General features: G+C 46.4%; 1 long non-coding RNA gene across 3 annotated transcripts in view; it reads left to right on the top strand.

Annotated features, from left to right (window-relative positions):
• Positions 1-20137, top strand: part of LOC148534341 (uncharacterized) — a 65364-nt gene extending 45227 nt beyond the window's left edge. For all 3 annotated transcript variants that reach the window (XR_015877663.1, XR_015877662.1, XR_015877664.1), the window contains exons 6-7: positions 19364-19672; positions 20007-20137. This is a non-coding gene — a long non-coding RNA (uncharacterized LOC148534341). The remainder of the gene's footprint in view (positions 1-19363; positions 19673-20006) is intronic.
• Positions 20138-21020: the final 883 nt, after the last annotated feature.

The following is a 21020-nucleotide window of genomic DNA, read 5'->3' as shown; positions in this document are numbered from 1 at the left end:
GTTTATATCATTAATGAAATACCGAGACAGTTGAATAGCGGTCCGAAGCGCTAAAGATTATTATTCAGGTAAAAGTACAGATGTTACAACGCTATGATCTAATAATGAGCGCAAATAAATTGTACAAACATTAGGTCATAAGGTACAGTTAAAATTCATGAAACTGGTTATTAAAGATCAAAATACAATGAGCAATATAAGAAAGAGAGAGAGAGAAAAAGAGACATATTAAAATACAATGAGAGATATATCAATGTCTGCTGAGAGCACATGTTCAAAATGGCTGGTGATGGAGTGTGTGTGAGGGGGGGGGGGTTGGGAATGCTTCCTGCCCTATTGTCCAAACCGCATGGTCTAGAAACAAACTCCATTATGAAGCTACCTCATTGAAATCTCCCATAATGCCATAGTTAGTTAAATATGCAAGCTGAATATCATATGCTAACACATCAGGCAAACACTGCACCATTTAATATTCCAACATGTACCACACAAGCTGATTCCAATATACAACAATACCATCCTACTACAGACCTCATCCAGTAGTCACTAGACTGTGGGGAGGGGGAAGGGCCGAAGCACATGTTTTTCCTTTGTTCGCAAGCCTCATGATCCCTAGGCAAACTCCATCCTGCACCAAGCTGCAACTCCGCAAATCATCCATCAATGACCACAACCACAACAAAGACAATATACCTATCTGACCCACACAACACCACAACTGGGCAGAATCACCATTTCCCTTGTTCACCCCACATGGAGGCAAGCCATCTCCAACAAACCATCTGACTCACACAACACCACACGGCAACCACCCACGACCATTCAAAGCTGCCATCAATTCAACCTCCACGATACAACACTGACACCACCCTATGATCACATTCATGAGTATACAGCACACACAAAGCTCATCTCTCCAACCAGCATCAATCATTCACAAATGGGAAGGCAAACACAGAACACATCGCAAGGCCCCAACACAGAACACATGGCAGAGCCCCAACACAGAACACATGGCAGGCCCCAACACAGAACACATGGCAGGCCCCAACACAGAACACATGGCAGGCCCCAACACAGAACACATCAGAGGATCTCAATCAACCAGCATCAATCATCCACAAATATCACGACAACTCCACAATCAATCCCTTTCCTGCATGCTGACAACAGACCACTGTACCCTACAGTGCAGATGAAAAGCACAGACCAGACAACACATCATCCACTGCATGCCAACACAGACCCATGAATATCCTTAGAAAACTACAAACCACACACCATGCTAAGCTAATAACAGATTAACACCACATAGCTACAGACACCCAAATAGGCTAAATATTGCACATTTTATACTCAGCTATAACAACCCAGAGGAACTGAGACCCATTCTTCCGTTGTCTGGTCAGGGAGTGTACCTCTCTCTTCCTTCTAAAATCTGCAAGTGCCTCTGCTAAGCTGTGTGTGTTCTCAGGGTGTGCATGCTATGTTCCCGCCCCCTTTTACCTGTGAGGTCATCAGAAAGGGAGTATCCTTTTGGTTACCTGAGACTACTGTTTCTACTCTCAGCTAGCTAGCTCTATTGATTAGACTGGAATAACCAGTCCTTTGGACAAAAATGTAAATAGGCCTACACCATGTTATTGTCATTTGGTAAGGTTAGAAATCTGTTACAGGGCATTTATTGGACAATTCCAAATGGATACAAAAGGTCTCCAACCTCCTTTTGTATCCCCGAACATGCAAATCTAAGCTGCTATGGAAAACAACATTTCAAATAGATATTCTCTCTAACATTCATATTTCATAGCCGCATGTTCTGATCTTCATATTGATGTCACCGGAATGCTGTAAAAACAGAGTCGATCAGTATGGTTCCACACACAGTTCAATTGTCATTTACTAAGCCATAGTTACAGAAAACATTCATTTCTTAATTATCCTTTTTGCGTTACGGGACCATTGCTTTTAAATGTATGTATGCGGGGAAAACACCACTGAATTGCGTTGTGCGTCTGAGGGTCGGTGGGGCACTCAGCGACCAGCACTAAGCTGGAAGGGCATCTATGTGTGTGTGTGGCCATGCCAGTATGATTTTGGGAAGGATCACTAAAAAACTGACTGTATTCTGTTTAACATTGTGTGTATGAGTTGCAGGGAATTTTGCTACTTTTCAAATATAAGTCTGTGTGATATTATAAATGGGCCACATATACACACACATATATATATATATATATATATATACAAGCACACATGTATTTTTCTGATGTTTTTAAACTGCAATTGCAAAATGTGTTTATACAGTGAATTTAATTCTCATACAGGAAGGAGGCTTCCAGCTGTGCTGTCGGAGCCTCCCTGTTTAGTCTGCCTGTGTTTGAGGAAGGCTGACTATGTACCTTTTGTTTACAAAATAGTGCTGTGAGATTTTATTTCTGAGATGGAGTTTTGGCCCTTTACAAGACAGCATTGCGCAGATTCCAATTGCAAACAGATTCTGTCTTCGCCAATTATCCGGTTTTGACATAGGATAGAGCCCCCAACTCCGAAACCCTACGATCCAAAGCGAGAGCCAGGAGGAGGACCGCCTTCCAAGACAGGTACTTAAGATCAACCTCCTCCAAAGGTTCAAACATGGGCGACTGAAGAAACAGAAGCACTAAGTTTAGGTCCCAGGGATCTATAGGATGTACAAAAGGAGGTTGCATGTGCAACAACCCTTGAAGAAATGTCTGCACCTCAGGAATGAGGGCCAATTTCCTTTGAAAGAAAATAGAAAGGGCAGAAACCTGCACCTTTTAAGGTTCCCAGACGAAGGCCAGAATCCAGACCTGTCTGAAGGAAAAGCAGAAACCGGGACAAACGAAAGGTCCTAGACGGAAGACCCCGACTGGAACACCATGATATATAAGCACGCCAGATGCGATGATAATGCGCAGCAAAAACTGGTTTCCTGGCATGTAGCACGGTGGGAATAACCGCGTCTGGGATGCCTCTATGTCTTAGGATATCGGTTTCAAGAGCCACCCCGTTAAACGCAGCTGTGCTAAGTTGGGGTGTATGAAAGGGCCCTGCTGTAGAAGATCCGGGCACAGAGGAAGGGGCCACAGATCGTCTGACAATAGGGACCGAAGGTCCGAGACCCAACTTCTCCGAGACCAGTTCGGGGCCACAAGAATTACAGAAGCTGTCTCCTGTTTTATCCTTTTTAGAAGACGAGGAAGAAGTGGAATCGGAGGAAAAAGGTAAACGAAGTCGTAGATCCACGGACTTGTCAGAGCATCTACTGCTTCCGCCTGCGGATCTCGAGTTCTTGACACGTATACTGGAAGCTGACGATTCAATCGTGACGCCATGAGGTCCACCTGAGGACATCCCCAACGACGTATCAGCACGTTGAATACGTCTGGATGAAGCTTCCATTCCCCGGGATGGATATCCTGTCGACTAAGGTAATCTGCTTCCCAGTTGTCCACACCCGGGATGAATACCGCCGACAGTATTACTGACTGATTCTCGGCCCACTGGAGGATCTGAGTTACTTCTCGCATAGCCATGTGACTCCGAGCCCCTCCTTGACGGTTGATGTAAGCGACAGCCGTTGCGTTGTCGGACTGAACTCTTACCGGACGAGTCTTTAGAAACCCTGTTGCCTCTATCAGAGCATTGTAAATCGCTCTGAGTTCCAACACATTTATTGGCCACTTCTATTCTAGAGGGGACCATCGACCCTGAAAGTGATAATCGAGGACTACTGCTCCCCATCCTCGCAGACTGGCATCCATTGTTACGATGATCCAGTCCCACACTCCAAATCTTCTGCTCGTTAACTGATTTCTGGATTGTGTCCACCAAAGAAGAGCTACTCTGGTAACCGGGTTCAGACGGATCTGTCGATGTAGAAGCAGATGAGACCCTGACCCCTGTGCTAACAGGTCCAGCTGAAACACCCTGAAGTGGAACCGGCCGAACTGTAGTGCCTCAAAAGCAGCTACCATTTTCCCCAAGAGATGCAGACAAAGAAGCATGGACACCTTCTTTGTTCTGAGGACCAGCTGACTAACAACCGGATATCCCTGGCCTTGTCTGTTGGAAGAAAAATCCTCTGTGATTCCGTATCCAATATCATGCCCAAAAACAGAAGTTTCTGGGACGGATTGAGATTCGACTTCTTGAAGCTGATTATCCAACCATGTTGGATTAGAGTGTAATATGTCAGTAAGGCATGATCTAATAGAAGAGACACCGATGGAGCCTTGATTAACAGGTCGTCCAAATAAGGTATTATGGCCCTCATTCAGAGCCACTCGCTATTTGCGGTCGTTCGTTCTAAAACAAGGGGTGGCTATTCAAATGAACCGTTCGCTGTTTGCGGTCTGTTCACGCCTCTATGTCTGAACGAGCGAACAAAACTTGCGTTCGTTTTTTGGAAAGATACGCCCCCTGGCCGCTCGCATCCTACGTCATGTCCGCTATTTATTAGATTAATTGAGTACATCGACAAGGGTATGAACTGCTCGCTATTCTTGGGGTTGGTGTTTGCTACCACAATTTTGCGAGCAGTTCTGACTATAAAATAACCCAGTGACGTGGTCAATGACGCTGCTGTTTTAAATATGCACACCCATAAAACGCCTGTTTTGACCTTTAAGCACGCCTGTGTTCTGATTTCCACTCCCCATTTTCAAGCACCTTCCCCTGTTACCACCCACATACGCCTCTTTCTGTCACTCAAAATAGCAGGCATTCGCTATTTTGCGAGCACATGAATTTCGGCCGCACTGACTGGTTAGCGCATGCGTATAACTATCCATACGCATGTGCAGTTGGGCTAACATCGCTCGGAACGAACGAGCGGCCACTTACGAGCGGCTCTGAATCAGGCCCTATGTTCACTCCTGATGACCGAAGGAGAGCGATCATAGCTGACATGAGCTTGGTGAAGATGCGGGGAGCCGAGGATAACCCGAATGGTAATGCCCGAAACTGGTAATGATCTTTCAAAATGGCGAATGCAGAAAGGCCTGGTGTGGTTCCGAAATGGGAACATGGAGATAGGCATCCCTGATATCCAGGGATATCAGGAACTCCCCTGGTTCCAAGCTCGCTATGACTGACTGCAGAGACTCCATCTTGAAACGATACATTCTCAGATACATGCTCAAAGACTTTAGGTTTAAGATGGGCCTTACCGAGCCACCCGGCTTGGGTACTACAAACAGGTTTGAGTAAAACCCCATACCTCGTTGAAGCACAGATGATACTACTAGAGACTGGATAGCCTCCTGTAGAACCCTGGCTTTGTCTGCCTGTATTGGCAGACTTGTAGTGAAGAACCGAGGTGGAGGGGGTGCTTCGAAGTCTATTCAGTACCCCAGGGAAATTAGTCTGCGGATCCATGGTTCTGTAGAAGTCTGGTTCCAAATTTGCTGAAATCCTTGCAGGCGGGCTCCCACTGCAGATGGTCCTAGGTGGGACGGAAGACCGTCATGCCACCTGTTTCTCGGCTGGTATAGGTTCCTGTCTACGAGCAACCATGTTTGTGGGCGACCTCTACTTCTGCCACCTCTTGGTTGTGCGGGCGCACCTCTGGCCCTACCATGAAAGGAATGTGGCGCACGAAAGGAATTAAACGAAGGTCCAGTGTATGATCTTCTGGGAGCCGGTGCAGTTGACGGGAGGAAGGAAGACTTAGCCCCTGTGGCCTGGGATATCCATTTGTCTAATTCCAGACCGAACAGCATGCTGCCAATGAATGGATTCTGCGTCAAGCACGCAGCCAGAGGGCTCTGCGGCCCGAAATCTCCGAAGCAGACATGCAAGCACTAATATGACTGATATCTTTTGAAGCTTCTCCCATGTAAACTGCAGATTCATGGATGTGTTCTGCTAGTAGACGTAACTCTTCTCTGGAAGTACCTGAGTCCAAACCTGTAATCAATTGGTCGGCCCAGCAAACCACAGCCTTGTTAACCCAAGCGGTAACAAGTGTGGGCCTAAGTTGAGCACCTGCTGCAGTATAAATAGATCTTAGCGTTGTCTCCAACTTACGATCCGACGGATCTTTTAGTACTGTAGCTCCCGGTACTGGGACTGCTGTTTTCTTTGAGAGACGGGAGACAGACGCATCTACTTGAGGAGGTGTTTCCCACTTCTCCATCATGGATGATGGAAACGGGTAGCTAGACGAAAACCGGCACGGAATTTGGAACCGCTTATCTGGCTGTTTCCAGGCCACAGAGAGCTGTTGCTGAAGTTACTGTGAGAATGGAAAAACCGCAGAGCTCTTAGTTTGTTTGTGAAATAATTCAAACTCCTGTGATGGAGGAGTTATATCTTCAGGTAAATTCAGGGTCTTTCTGACCGCCAAAATTAGAGATTCCACCCCGGGAGAGGTGGACTCTAACTCCTGAGGGGTATCGTCCTGTAAAGCTTCATCCAATTCCCCTTCTTCGGTATCCTCCGTAGCGAGAAAGTCTTCGTCCGACTCCTCTGACTGGAGAACAGTCGTCAGAGTACGCTTCTGTGTCGGTCTTTGGGAGGAAGTGGAGGGTGCAGATGCCGCTGTACCCATAACCTGTACCAGGGAGTCTAGAGACTTGGTTAGCCCCGCCACCCAGGAGGCTGAGACCTACGTGCCTCAGCTAACTCTGACGCTAAGTCTGACATAACTCCTACAATGTCAGCGGCCCATGGAGGAGCAGCTGAGTCAGTAGTAGCCATAGGTGGATCTATTGCTATACAAGCATCACATAACGAAGACCCAGTGGCATGCAGCTTAGTAAGTTTGTTGTTACACTTAGAACAGACAAACATCTTTTGATCCGCTTTTGTTCTGTTTGACATGGAAACACACAGTCACCAGAGGGACACAGTAGAAACAAAAGTGAATTAGAAATAAAACAGAAGGCTGGTTGGGACACAAAGGAAGAGGTACCCGCTCCCACAGATTAGATTCCCTGCACTTACACCCCAGTGATTACTCACAGCCTCTTGCCAGGGATGTAGTCAGGAGAATCAGCCTTCTGCATGTGCCGCACCCTACCTATAATGGAGAGATGCAGGCAAACAACAGGTTAACAAACAGCAGCCCCCACGCTGCTCTAACAGCCACTGCCGCGTAAAACAGACAGGGAGCCCGTGCAGTTAAGCTCCGCCCCCTTTCCTCAAGCCTACAGGACTTCTAGTATGGCTGCCTGCAGTAATCACCTTCCCCTGCAAGCCCCGTTGTAGGAGCCGCCAGCCGTGATCAGCTGTGTGGAGAGGGGAGCTGTAAATCCAGGAGCAGCGATAGCAGCTATTGCCAGCCCCGCTGAGTAGGAGCCGCATAGCCGCGCTCAGCAGTGGGGAGAGGGAGAGCAGATGACTCATGCTCCATAGCGCTCTCTGTATGCAACGCTGACAGCGGGGCAGGAGACGGGGGATGCGCTGGTGATATACTCACTGTGCTCCCTGGCTGGTTTCAACAGCACGTGTCTCTGAGCAGTTGAAGTGCTGTGTGTGCTGGCGTTAAGGAGCTGTCAGATGCTTTTCCTTGTAAGCACTGCACACTCCTTCCTGTTAACCCCTGGAGGTGTAACAGGGCACCAGGTGCCCGGACCCCACCTTTAGAGAGGTGGTGAAGGGTACCTAAATAAAAAAATGTAAAAGATGTTTAAAATAATAAAAAAAAAATTAAAAGAATAAATGTTAAATAAAAGAAATAAAATAAGTGTCCTGCTGGAGCACAGCTGGTTGTGACCAGCTCCGTAGGCACATTTTCTAAAACTGAGGGCTGGTGGGGCATAGAGGGGGAGGAGCTTCACACTTTTAAATTATTGAAGTGCCAGCTCCAGCTATCCACGCCTCTATACCCCAGCATAAGCATCTCCAGTGTCCCCTAGTGGATGAAAGAGAAATGGGGTGGTGGGGGGTTACGACAAATGGTATAGGGCCCCTGTCCCATAGTTACAACCAGCCCTAGGCCATTCAGTACAGGGCTTTATTACCTAGGAGGATCATGCATCATAAAAGACGCGTTCCAACGCCCCTGGGCTGTAGGTGTTGGGATAATTATTATAGTTTAAAAGAGTAATATTTGAATTTACTGGCAAACTACATATCCCAGAAAGCCCTGTCATGTCCAATTTTAATTGCTGCCAGGGTATGCTGGCACTTGGAGAACCACAAGTGCCTGCATGCCCTGGCATCCAAGGCTAGGTGGCTTTTTTTGGTCTAAACTGTATTTTTGCTGCATTATTTTGAGGTTGGTTTCCACCTAGTAAATCAGTGGCATTCAAAACCACAGATATTTCAAACCCACCACTTAGAAAATATTCCCCAAGACCAGAGGTCCCCAACAGTTCAGGTGTTAGAGAGATCCATGGTTGAGCAGAGGTGAATGAATTAGTGCAGGGGTCTTCAAACTTGGCCCTCCAGATGCTGTGGAACTACACATCCCAGCATGCACTGCACATAGTTTTAGCATGCTGTTATATCAAAAAGGTGGCAGTGCATGCTGGGATGTGTAGTTCCACAGCAGCTGGAGGGCCAAATTTGAAGACCCCTGAATTAGTGCTTCAGTCCATTTGATTTCACCACCTGTGCTCAACCATGGATATCTCTAAAACATGAACTGTCTGGAAGCCTTGAGGACTGCGTTTGGGAACCTCAGCCCTAGGCCATAGAGTAAATAAGAGTGAGACAAGTACAGAGAGAGTTCAGGTTGAAGACTGCACTGAAATATCCATCTTTTCCTTTCGACTCACAAACATTGCTAGAACGGAAATGTCTCCTGATGATGCTGACACTGGGCTTTAAAGGGGTCATCCAAACAGCTGGACATGGAGTTCACAATAGGAGAGATGTGCCAAGCCTTGGAGAAAGATATAGTTGCCCAAAGTAACCAATCAGCTTTTAGCCGTCATTTCAAAGTCTGTGCTTCGGGCAACTGCTCCACTAGATCTCTCTCCAAGGCTTGATACATCTCCCCCTGGGCGCCTCTAACTCTTTTTAGCCGTGCAAATAGTAGGCCCCAAATTTTCCAATTGTTTCTCTCTGTGTTATTATAATTTTTATAAGAAGAGGACCTAGATCTTGCTCCGCAGCCCCTTTTTCTTTTGCGAAAATCTATGCCCGAAATAGTTAACAGTGGAAACCTGAATAGACGCAGGAAGTTAGAGGACTGGGTGATGTGTCTATGGGTGGGGGAGTAGGCAGACATGAAGCATATGTAGAAGTCTGCTGCAATTACTGTGCAGCATGAGATCTAGTTGACAGTGTTGATAACACGCAATGAATGTAATGCTGCATTAACCATGTGGAAAACACAAGAAGACACATAGCTTGGAGATTTTTCTCAACACTCTGACATGTTTCCCCTGTGCTCTGTTGCATACGGGAAGCAGAAGCTGTTATGTGCCATTTGCAGAGGCATTGTTATGGGGATCTTCGAGGAAGTCAGATAGAGGAGCAGCAGCTCCCCGGGGGTGATGGGACAGATGGTTTAGGAAGATTGTAAATGCTAGATGAGAGAAAGCATACGAGGAAGTGGCATAATCTTTCATATTGATGTTCAGGCTGTTCCATTTTGATAAGTGAGGATTAAAATGATAATTGTCTCATAGTTAGTGAGGTTCAGTTGTGTACATAAACTGCGCTGATCCAGACGAAGGCAACACAAACCCCCCCAATGAGGCCACTGCTAATGTTACCTAACAAAAGTAAGGTGATAAATCCTTCCTGTCAGCGCTATGTAATAGCTCCCAAAACTATTTCTTGTTAATTTACATATTTCATATGTATTAATAATTACACAGCCACAGATTGACCATCCTATCAGTGATATCTCCCCAGGATGTATGTTCTGGGGACCTCAGCAAATATTGGAAGTACAGTATATACTGCAGTCCCCTGTTTTCAATCACAAAGGGCGGGATGTACTAAAGGAAAAATGCAGCAAAAACTCAGTTTTTGGGTTTTTTACTGCATTTCCATATGTACTAAGCCCTGCCCACCCTTTTTTCGGCGCAGAGGGTAACGCCAGAAAAACCTGGTGTTACCCTATAGAAGCCTAACCGGACTCCGCACCTGATGCTTGGCCGCCGCTTTGCCGCCCCGCTGTCGCCTAGCAGTGGCCCCCACTCACCTGCTGTCCATGGTCGCCGGCCCGCGCTCCTCCTGGGTCCTCCGTCTCCTCCTCCTCCTAATCTTCCGGGTGCAGGGAGGAGGAGGAGGAGCCCGGGACTTCCTGCACATGTGACAAGCAGGAACCTCCCGGGGCTCGGAGGGGCCGGCGTCCCACTGAGACCCCGTCACCAGGCATCGGCTGCTTCGCAAAGGGCAGCTCTTATCACAAGAACTGTCCTTTGCACTACTAATCGCATATGTTAGTACATATGCGATTAGTAAGGTTGCAGTGACTGGCGGAATGTACACCACAACCTTAGTACATCCCGGCCAAGGGAAGCCCCCTGAGGTTTTTATATGGACTGCGAATGATCAAATTTACCAAGCTCCAGAATACAAAGCAACTTCAGATGTTGTTATCCATTGTAGCCTACGGGCTACTTTCTGTAAAGTTTTTCAGGAGAGCATAGGGGTATGCACAGGATATTAGGGATGTGTGCCTGCACACCCTTTAGCGCAGCCAATGATCCAGGCCGACACTGACTGCAGTAAAAGTAAACCAGGGGGCAAGGCTGTGCAGCAATGATGTTAGTGGGTACTCAAATCCAATACTGCCATGTCACCAGCTGGCCCCCAGGAAGTACAGGGTCAGCTGGGGCAGTGAGGATAGAACAGCAGAGACAGCTCAGCAGAGGTTCAAAGATGCTTCAAAGGTTAGGTTAGCAGTTTATGTCCTGCAGGATGAGTGGTCTATGGCCCTGATTCAGACCCCCTCGCAGCCGCTGGCCGCTCGCTGGGTCTGGGGACGTTTTTTTTTTTTTGGTCTCCAGGCCACTCGCAAAGCTGTCACAAGCCCAAGTGGACTTCCTGCTTTAATAGAGCAGGAAGTCCACTACTGACATCATGAATGATGTCAGTAAGCCCTCCTACAAACGCCAGGCCTGTGTTTGTCCGGCCACCCCCCTACCCGCCCACAAAACGGGGCAAACTGTCAATCAACATCGACAGCCGCCCCGTCTTGTTGCGAGCCCCGGAGTGACTAAACTTCAGTCGCTCTGCGGGGCACACGCCGGACGCGGCACCTGCGCAGGGCTATAACATCGAGCCGCTTGTGAGCGGCTCTGAATCGGGCCCTATGTCTGTAGAGAGGGTGAGGGTGGGGAGGGGTAGTGTGATGGTGGAGTCAGTGGTGATGGTAAGTGGTGTATGTCCTGAGGGGTCGGGTTGTTTACACAACTTACTCGGAGACTGGGCATCCGAGTAGGAGAGGGGAGGATACTCCCCTATACTATGTGCTTGCACATGCGTAGTACCTCCAAATCTGGATGTAAAGTGATTGCATTAGTGAACACTACTTCTTATATATCACACAGCCCCTGTCCCTGCATATGATTAATAGGAAATTCTGGCCCTCCTTCAGTTCTTACTGTTGGCCTTAAAATTTGTGCTTTTTAAATATTTTATTTTTAAATACTATTGAAATAATGATTAAAATACAAAAATCTATAATTTGACTTGAAGTTAGCTGAATTATTACGTTCAACAAATTTCTCAATTTTTGTACAGGATCAAAAAAAAAAAAAAAAGGGGGGGGGGGTTCGAGCATATATACCAGGCCATATCCAAACCACAACTTTTCTATTGTGAAAGGCTCGTCAGACATATTTCAAATTACAATATACCTTTAGAAGATATAGCGAGGACTCTGAGAAAGAAAAAAAAACAATACATTTCATGCACAGACTACAAGGAATATCTACTGTATTTGAGGAATAAATCCAGTTATTATTATTCTTTTCAGATATTGCACACTTAACGCTTTATAATTTGTGTTTGTAACAGAGTATATCTGACCTATGTTATTAAACCTTAATTTCAATTTAGAATCAGAATATTCACAATATTCAATTAAGAGTGCAAAGTTGACATTTCCGAAAAAAAAATTTTTAGAATAATATTTCATTTGCATAAACTCATCAAGTTTTTGTGTCTTTCTGTTTCGACCACTGCCCTTGCACACAAACCTTTTCATCACCACCAAAAGATTAATAGTCATCTATGGGTCACAACAATTATCCTGAGCAGTACAACAAAGTTCTTATGTTAAATCAAGATAACATGCAGGTCTCTGCAGTTTTAATGTCAGACGTGATACATTAGTTTATTACCGTAAAGGTCAGAGCAGAGCAATGGGTTTCATCAATGTTGTCGATATGTAATTGCAGTTGTTTAGTTTACATACAGTATTTGATCAGGGCTGTAAAAGCCATACAGGCAAACTAGGAATGTGCTGCCAGCAGCACGGTTTATGTTAAATAGTTTTTTTTTTCTTTGTATAAATATTAATATTATGTTTTACTGCCTGGATTTTACCAACTGTTCATGTTTTCTTTTTTTAATGAGTAGTTTTTATTGATTTTTTTTTAAACAACAACACAAAGTATAAGTAGTAACAAAAAAACAACAAAAGTACAGCTCAAAGAGCACAATAATTAGGGTCACCTGACCTGAAGGAACAAATGATGAAACATATGCACTTACAGTACGCATACCGATCAAATGAAATATATGTATAAGCATACAGAAAAACACTTGACATATTGTAGTAACCCAGGAACACATGCCTAGGATTATATTTATTAAGGTGCTTTTGTTTTTAAGTGGAGTTGTTGCCCATAGCGGTCAATCAGATTCTACACATCATTTATCTAGCACCTTCTAGAAAATAATAATGTCAACATTTAAAAGGTTAAAAAAAAACAAAAAACAATAATATAAATATAATTTTTTTTTTTTTCTGAGGCCCACTTAGAAAATGTTTTTAAGTTGAACAATTAGTATGGAATTTAAAGCATAACATTTAATTTAAAATACCCCTAAACACTTTTTCTGGGTTATATACTGTAATCTGAATATGTATGACATTGAACAAATATTAAAATGTTATTAAATCTTTTTCCTTGCAGCTGTATGATAATATTGTCATACAGAAAGTTGCTGAAAGTGGGTGACAGGGAGGCAATATGTGACAGGAGAGCAATGGATCACATGGAGAGGCAGTGGGTGGCAGAGGATAACAGTGGGTGACAAGGAGAGGCAGAGGGTGACAGGGAGAGGTAGTGGGTAATAGGGAGATGCAGAGGGTGACAAGGAGAGGCAATGGGTAACAGGGAGAGGCAGTGGGTGACAGGGAGAGGCAGAGGGTCATAGGGAGAGGTAGTGGGTAATAGGGAGATGCAGAGGGTGACAAGGAGAGGCAATAGGTAACAGGGAGAGGCAGTGGGTGACAGGGAGAGGCAGTGGGTGACAGGGGGAGGCAGAGGGTGACAGGGGGAGGCAGAGGGTGACAGGTTGGGTATGGGATGCCGGTGCCCTGAATCCCGGTGGTCAGAATCCAGGCGCCGGCATCCCGACAGGGTTACGATATCAACACCTGTAGGTTGGTATCCTAACCCTCCCCATTCCGTACTCTTAACCCTCCCTCCCTGGTGCCTAAACCTAACCTCCCCCTAGTGCCTAAACCTAACCTCCTCCTTCCCGCACCCTAAACCTAACCCTCCCCTCTTAGTACCTAAGCCTAACCCTCCCCCTAGTGCCTACTCCTAATCACTGACCCCCCTACTTAGCTTCAGGATCTTCGCTGTCGGGATGCTGGCACTGGAATACAGTTTTGACTAAGTCAGCTCAGCATGTATGTGTGAGGGGTGCTAAGCTGAATGCTATGAGGTGAGGGGTGATGGGTGTTGCTGGCTCAGCTGCTGCTGTGATCTGTGCTACCAGGTGTGGGGTTCTGTGTTGGGAGAGGAGTGCTGTGCAGGGAGAGGAGTGCTGTGCTGGGGGTGGGTTGCTGGAAGAGGAGTGATGACATGCTGTGCTGGGAGAGGCGTGCTCACTTGCTGTGCAGGGAATGGGGTGCTGACATGCTGGGCTGGGTGCTGATATGCTGTGCTGGGAGTGGGTTGCTGACATGCTGTGCTGGGAGTAGGGTGCTGGGTCAGCATAGGTGTTGACATGCTGTGCAGGGAGTGGGGTGATGACATGCTGAGCTGGGGGTGGGGTGCTGACATGCTGTGCTGGGGGCGGGTTGCTGGGTTAGGGGTGCTGACATGCTGTGCTGGGAGAGGGGTGCTGACATGCTGTGCTGGGAGACGGTTCTGGGTGCTCACATGCTGTGCTGGGAGAGGGGTGCTGGGTGCTGACATGCTGTGCTGGGAGAGGGGTGCTGACATGCTGTGCTGGGAGAGGGGTGCTGGGTGCTGACATGCTGTGCTGGGAGAGGGGTGCTGGGTACTGACATGCTGTGATAGAAAGAGGGGTGCTGGGTGAGAGGTGCTGACATGCTGTGCTGGGAGTGGGTTGGTAGGTCAGGGGTGCTGACATGCTATGCTGGGAGTGGGGTGCTGGGTCAGGGATGCTGACATGCTGTGCTATGGGTGTGGGTGCTGGGTAAAGAGTGCTGACATGTTGTGCTGGGAGATGGGTGCTGACATGCTGTGCTGGTGGAGTGGTGCTGTACTGGCAGAGGGGTGCTGTGTGAGGGGTGCTGACATGCTGTGCTGGCAGAGAGGTGCTGTGAGATGGGTGCAGACATGCTGTGCTATGAGAGGAGTAAGTGCTGGGTGAGGGGTGCTGACATGCTGTGCTGGGAAAGGGGTGCTGTGCTGGGAGAATGATGCTGACATGGTGTGCTGGGAGATGGGTGCTGTGCTGGGAGATGTGTGCTGGGTATGTGGTGCTGACATGTGCTGGGAGAGAGGTGCTGGGTGAGGGGTGCTGTGCTGGGAGAAGGGTGCTGACATGGTGTGCTGGGAGATGGGTACTGGGTGAGAGGTCCTGTGCCTGGAGAGGATGCTGTGATTGGTGTGGGGTGCTGTGCTGTGAGGGGAGAGCCGGAGGTGCTGTGTAGTGAGGGGAGAGGGGTGCTGTGAGGGGAGAGGAGTGCTGTGAGGGGAGAGCCGGAGGTGCTGTGCAGTGAGGGGAGAGGGGTGCTGTGAGGGGAGAGCCTGAGGTGCTGTGCAGTGAGGGGAGAGGGATATTTTGAGGGGAGAGCCTGAGGTGCTGTGCAGTGAGGGGAGAGGGGTGCTGTCAGGGGAGAGCCTGGGGTGCTGTGCTGTGAGGGGAGAATGTGCCCTATAGAATGTCAGACGCGCTGCACTAAGGAGAGAAGCTGGCAGGAGGCTCTGTAATGGCGGACGGCAGAAGAGAAGTCTGACACAGAGGGAACATGAAGAACCTGAAGCCTGACACAGAGAGACATGTGCCTGAAAGTGACTGCCCTGGAGAAGACAGAAAAAGCATAGCGTTTGGCGTTACCCAATAGAAGCCTGTGGCTTTTCCCCCCGCAGCACATGTCCTTCTGTGCATGCGCAGAAGGACGCCAGAAGTCTGTCTATCTGAGGGCATCACAAAGGATGGCTCCTATCAGTAGAACTGCCATTTGTGATTTTATTTGCATTTCAAAACATTTATTACGCTAATCAACAGTAGTATGTACCCGATAAGAGGCAGAATGTACAGATGTGATGCTTAGTACATCCCGCCCTAAGTGTTTTATTATAAATGTTTTTACACAAGAAAGAAGATACTGGACTAGCGCTGGAGAAACAAGGGGTGAATGAGGTTGCATGGGATGGGAACACAGTATAATGGGGGAAGGGGAACACAGAACAGCAATAGCGTGCCCCTTCAGTGATGCCACACCCATTTTCAGGATCCCACAGAGGCCAAAATCTTACCTAAAGCACTAATTTGGCTAGGTCTTGGCTCTGTGTAGGCATAAACCTATGGTACCATGGTGTGTATTTCGGGTTACAAATTTCTTAAGGTACTGTCAGGGGCACCAAGAGGGGTTGGGTAGGTACTAATGACCCATGGGGGGTCCCAGCAGGTGCTCCCTTACCTGTCAGCTGCAGCAGCCTGTGTGTCCCAATTCATGCCGCTGTGTGCTGGCCTGTGGTAAGACCAGGGAGGCTGATCGCCCCCCCCCAATTTGCTCCTGGCTGAGAGGCACATGGCACTGTGGAGCTCCCTGCACTGCTTCACAGCACAGCAAATACCATTTCTCTATTATTTTATCTATTACATTAGGTCACCTCCCCCAAAATTACCAGGGCTCGGCACAGCTCTCTACGGCCCTGGGTACGGTAGATGCAGCTCAAAATAAAAATACATGTATTAAATCAACATTTGCCTGGTATAAATGCTGACGACCCTCATTTTCAACTCACAATTCCACTGTGCATGCACAAGATGGTGTCTGTATAGCCTGACCCGGCAGAGTGGTAATCTACTCCAGTATGGTATCGCTGCGACAGCTGATCAATACTCAGTTTATTAATAATAATAATAATAATAATAATAATAATAATAAATCAATGGTTTCAATTAAATAGTAACGATAACTGATTTTGTATTGCCCTGATAAGCAATCAGTCATACTATATTAATTATATTTAAACCTTTTATATTAATTATATTTCCACCAGCCAATAACCGTTACCAACCTGATCTCTCAATCTCTGTTGATAACTCGACAATACACCCTGCCCCGCAAGCTCACTGCCTAGGCGTCATACTTTACTCTGAACTGTCCTTTGTTTCCCACATTCAATTTGTCTCAAAATCATGTTACATACATCTAAAAAACATATCCAAAATTCAACCATATCTCACACAAGACACTGCTAAAACTCTAATCCATGCACTTATTATTTCCCGCATTGACTATTGCAATAGTATCCTTACTGGCCTTCCAAAAAACAGGCTATCGCCATTACAATCCATTATGAATGCAGCTGTGAGGCTTATCTTCCTTGCCAAACTTCCATCGTCTGCTGCATAACTCTGTCAGTCCCTCCATTGGCTGCCGGGTTTCTACCGTATTCAGGGACTGATTCAGACCCGCTCGCGAGCGCTGAGCGCTCGCAAGCGGGTCGATGTTGGCCCAGTGCGCATGCGCACGAGGAAGCCGGCTCTGTCGTGCACATGCACGAGACCCGCATAGCGATGGGCAAGCCGTCGCTATGAGTCTCGCTACAAAGGGGGCGTGCTGTCGATGTTGAGTGACAGCACGCCGCCATTGGTGGACGTGCCAGGGGCGTTGCTGCCCAGACGGAGGCGTTCCCATGGGAACGCCTACTGTGTTGGGCCGGCCCCACTGACATCACAAATGATGTCAATGGGAGTGCTTTTGGCTCTGATAGAGCCAAAAGCACTCCAGGGCTTGCGGCAGACGAGACCCTACCACAAGGGTCTCGTCGCAAGCCCTATGGTCGCGATGGTCTTGACCATCGCGACCATCTTTTTGGCCGCTCGCTATAGCTGTGGGTGGTCACCCACAGCTATGCGAGCGGCCAGAGGCCGCTCTAAAAAAAGAGAGGGAGGGCACTGATTCAGAGCGAGCGCTCTGAAAGAGCATCCGGCTCTGAATTAGGCCCTCAATATAAAATACTCTTACTTACACATAAGGCTATTAACCAAACTAAACCAACATACATCTCCCAACCCGACCTCTCCGCTCAGCACAAGATCTGCGTCTGTCATCCCCACGCATTACTTGCTCCAACTCACGATTACAGGACTTTCTTCAGGCTGCACCCACTCTATGGAATGCCTTACCATGCACAATAAGGCTTTCCTCTAGTCTCCAATCCTTCAAGCGTTCCCTGAAATCTCACCTCTTCAGGCAAGCTTATCAGAATCCAGAACCGCCCTCATGACCCTCATAGTTCCATATCTAATTACATCCCCTTTCACAGTCCACACATAACCTCACACATTGGCCCTCATTCAGACCCGGATGCAAGTTGGCGTACGTACGTTCGGCGTACGTACAGAAATATGTTAATTCAAGCACTCGCTCGTATTTTCGAATGCATCTAAACATCCTCCCCAAACTCTACCAACCCCTCCTCTAACTAACGAGCATGCCAAATAGCAAGCGTACATCCCCAATGTGGCTTGCAGGGAACGCACGCACAAGTTCAACCCGGAAGTGGGCCTGTCAGATTCCGATTACCTGCTCCTTTATTCTGCGTACCTTCCTCAATCGTATCATGCCAATCAATATATCAATTATCTTAATTGCTCGGTTTTTTTTTTGTTTGTTTTTTGGGCAATGCAATAAACTTTACTCTTGTCCGTGTTTGTGTTTACCCGCAGAATACGTACGGCTTAAACATTCGCTTTTATTTGTCAAAATACATGTTTGAGCCAATTATCCATTTGTTTTCTTTGTTTTTAACCACGCATATTTTACTGGGTTCATTTCTTTATTTAAATTAGCTTACGCATGTCACTGCATCAAGCCTATCATAACTCGCAATAGATTTGTGGCCCTGTCGAACACATGACTCATACACTAACCAATAGAATTGGTCCTGTTAATTACCAAAATACATTAGGCAATCATATTTGTTATTGGGGCTTTATTAAAATTGTTTTTAATAAAATACACCATTGCCATCATGAGAGCCTCAGCATTCACCAGGCGCGAGCTGATGGTGTTAACCGAGGTGATGGACAGGCGGATCACCAGCCAGCCTCCCCCCATCACCAATAGGGAAAAGCGTTCCGCATATGCGGAGGTACGTGGCCGCCTGCGTTCCTTTGGCTCACGCCGCCAGATTGGCCAGCTGGAGCGCAGGTGGTCCGACCTGCAACGGCGGACGCCCCGCTTGCTGGCATGCTTTCGCATGCAGATCGCGGAAAGTAAGTTTTTTGGACTGTGGTTTTCATGTTTATCTTTGTGGCCCTAACTGCATGTGCATGTTTTCATGTATGGCCTATTTATTCTTTGTACTCATATCTGCATGTGCATGTTTTCATGTATGGCCTATTTATTCTTTGTACTCATATCTGCATGTGCATGTTTTCATGTATGGCCTATTTATTCTTTGTACTCATATCTGCATGTGCATGTTTTCATGTATGGCCTATTTATTCTTTGTACTCATATCTGCATGTGCATGTTTTCATGTAAGGCCTATTTATTCTTTGTACTCATATCTGCATGTGCATGTTTTCATGTATAGTCTATTTATTCTTTGTACTCATATCTGCATGTGCATGTTTTCATGTATGGCCTATTTATTCTTTGTACTCATATCTGCATGTGCATGTTTTCATGTATGGCCTATTTATTCTTTGTACTCATATCTGCATGTGCATGTTTACATATTTGTGGTGTCAAAAATTAGCGTTTAACAAGGTCAGGGTCGAAAATAACCACAATTTGTTTCCCATCTTTTAGGGGCAGAGCGAAGACTACGGCGTCATCTCCGTCAAAGACGGCGCTCTCGGCCCCTCTCCCCAACCTCCAGCCAAACATCCACACCCCAAAATTCCCTAATTTCCCGCTCCTCCCCAGCCTGCACAGACCCTGTGGAACATGTGTCGGGGCTCCTTCCCCTCCATCCCAATTCCCCCTCCCCTCCAACCACCCGTCTCGTAACTACCCCCTACCCTGAATCCCAAATCATACCTCCCACCTCTTTGGGGAATGTTGGCACCTCCGAGGAGGACGTGGGAGTTGCTTCTGGACCTGGCGTGATTTTGAACGGTATGTTTGCCTTTTTTTTCTCTTTTTTTTAAAAAAATGTTTGTATCTAATCCTGTGTCTGTGCCTTTTACTTTTTTTGGTTTGTCAGAATTTGGTGTAGATTTCTGTTTGTCTTTACATTTTACTGCTGATTTCCCCATACACATATTCCACCTGTCAAAATCTGATTTTTTTTGTGGCAATTTTTTGGGTGTCCATTTTTGGGTCCTTGGATTTTTTGGGTTAAATGTGCTTTTGGTCACAATATTGTCATTTTTGGATACCTTTGTTTGGCTTGTTTTTTCATTGGGTTTCATTAATTATGTATTAAGCCCCACACATTTCTAACCCACAGAGGACCAGAGGCGTTTGGTGAACCTAGCCGGATGCGTCAAAAGGATGCGGGGCTACATCATCGGGCTGCTGATGGTCCTTGACCATATTTCTGTGATCCTGCATCCCTAATTTTTTTTTTTTTTTTTTAAATAGCTGTATTAATTAAAAATTTTAACTTAACGTTCTGTCTCATTCCTTGTCTCCAAATCTTAGATTGTTTACACTGACATAAGTAGACTCTTCCAGCAAGTATTTGCAATTAATGTCACTAAGATTGTGTGTTGTATTTTTTAGGGAAACAGGCACATGAAACACCTAACAGTAACAATCTGCTTGGCCTTTTTTTGTGTGTGACAATTCATATATTACTACATTTTACATGTTCCAATTTGGGGGGCAACCTGCTTAGGCCGAGATTACAAAGCCTACTGATTGTACAGAATTCCTTTTGGTGTTGGTTTTGACCCAGAAAGCATATTTAAATTTAGATCAAATTGCGTCATTACAGAATTAACCCTTAATAAAATTTAACGTGGGTGAACCTGGTTACACTTGCTTGTAATGGTCAATAAAATTTGCAAAATTACACTCTCAAAACATTTATTCACAACATAATTAAAAAACCAAAGTGTTGACTCACAAACAATACACACAGTGAAAACAAAAAATACAACCCATCAAACACCATATGAAAAAAGAAATGAAAAATCAAGAACTGGTTGACGAAGGAGCATGCCAACATGATTCCACAAATGTTGCGTTGCAATATTGGTTCCAGAATATATATCCAATGTGTCCCCATGAAGGTTTTTTTTGGGTAGCAGGAAGTAGTCATCGTTTGAGTCCCAAAGATTATGAAATCAAACAGAAGATGGGAAACAAAAAACAAATTAATTAGATGGTCTCCAAAAATCCGTACCACATTGTGTCTAAAAACTTTTTTGTTGCCAATAATTACCTAAAATATCTGGCCACCACATCATCGCGTATGGCCCCCCCCACATACTGACCTCCGACCAACCTTGGGGGGGGC

This window comes from Taudactylus pleione, unplaced genomic scaffold, assembly GCF_031769625.1.
Source record: "Taudactylus pleione unplaced genomic scaffold, aTauple2 ptg000068l, whole genome shotgun sequence".
NCBI classification, from domain to species: Eukaryota; Metazoa; Chordata; class Amphibia; order Anura; family Myobatrachidae; genus Taudactylus; species Taudactylus pleione.
The sequence above is the reverse complement of the archived record's forward strand: the minus strand, read 5'-3'. Positions and strand labels throughout refer to the sequence as shown.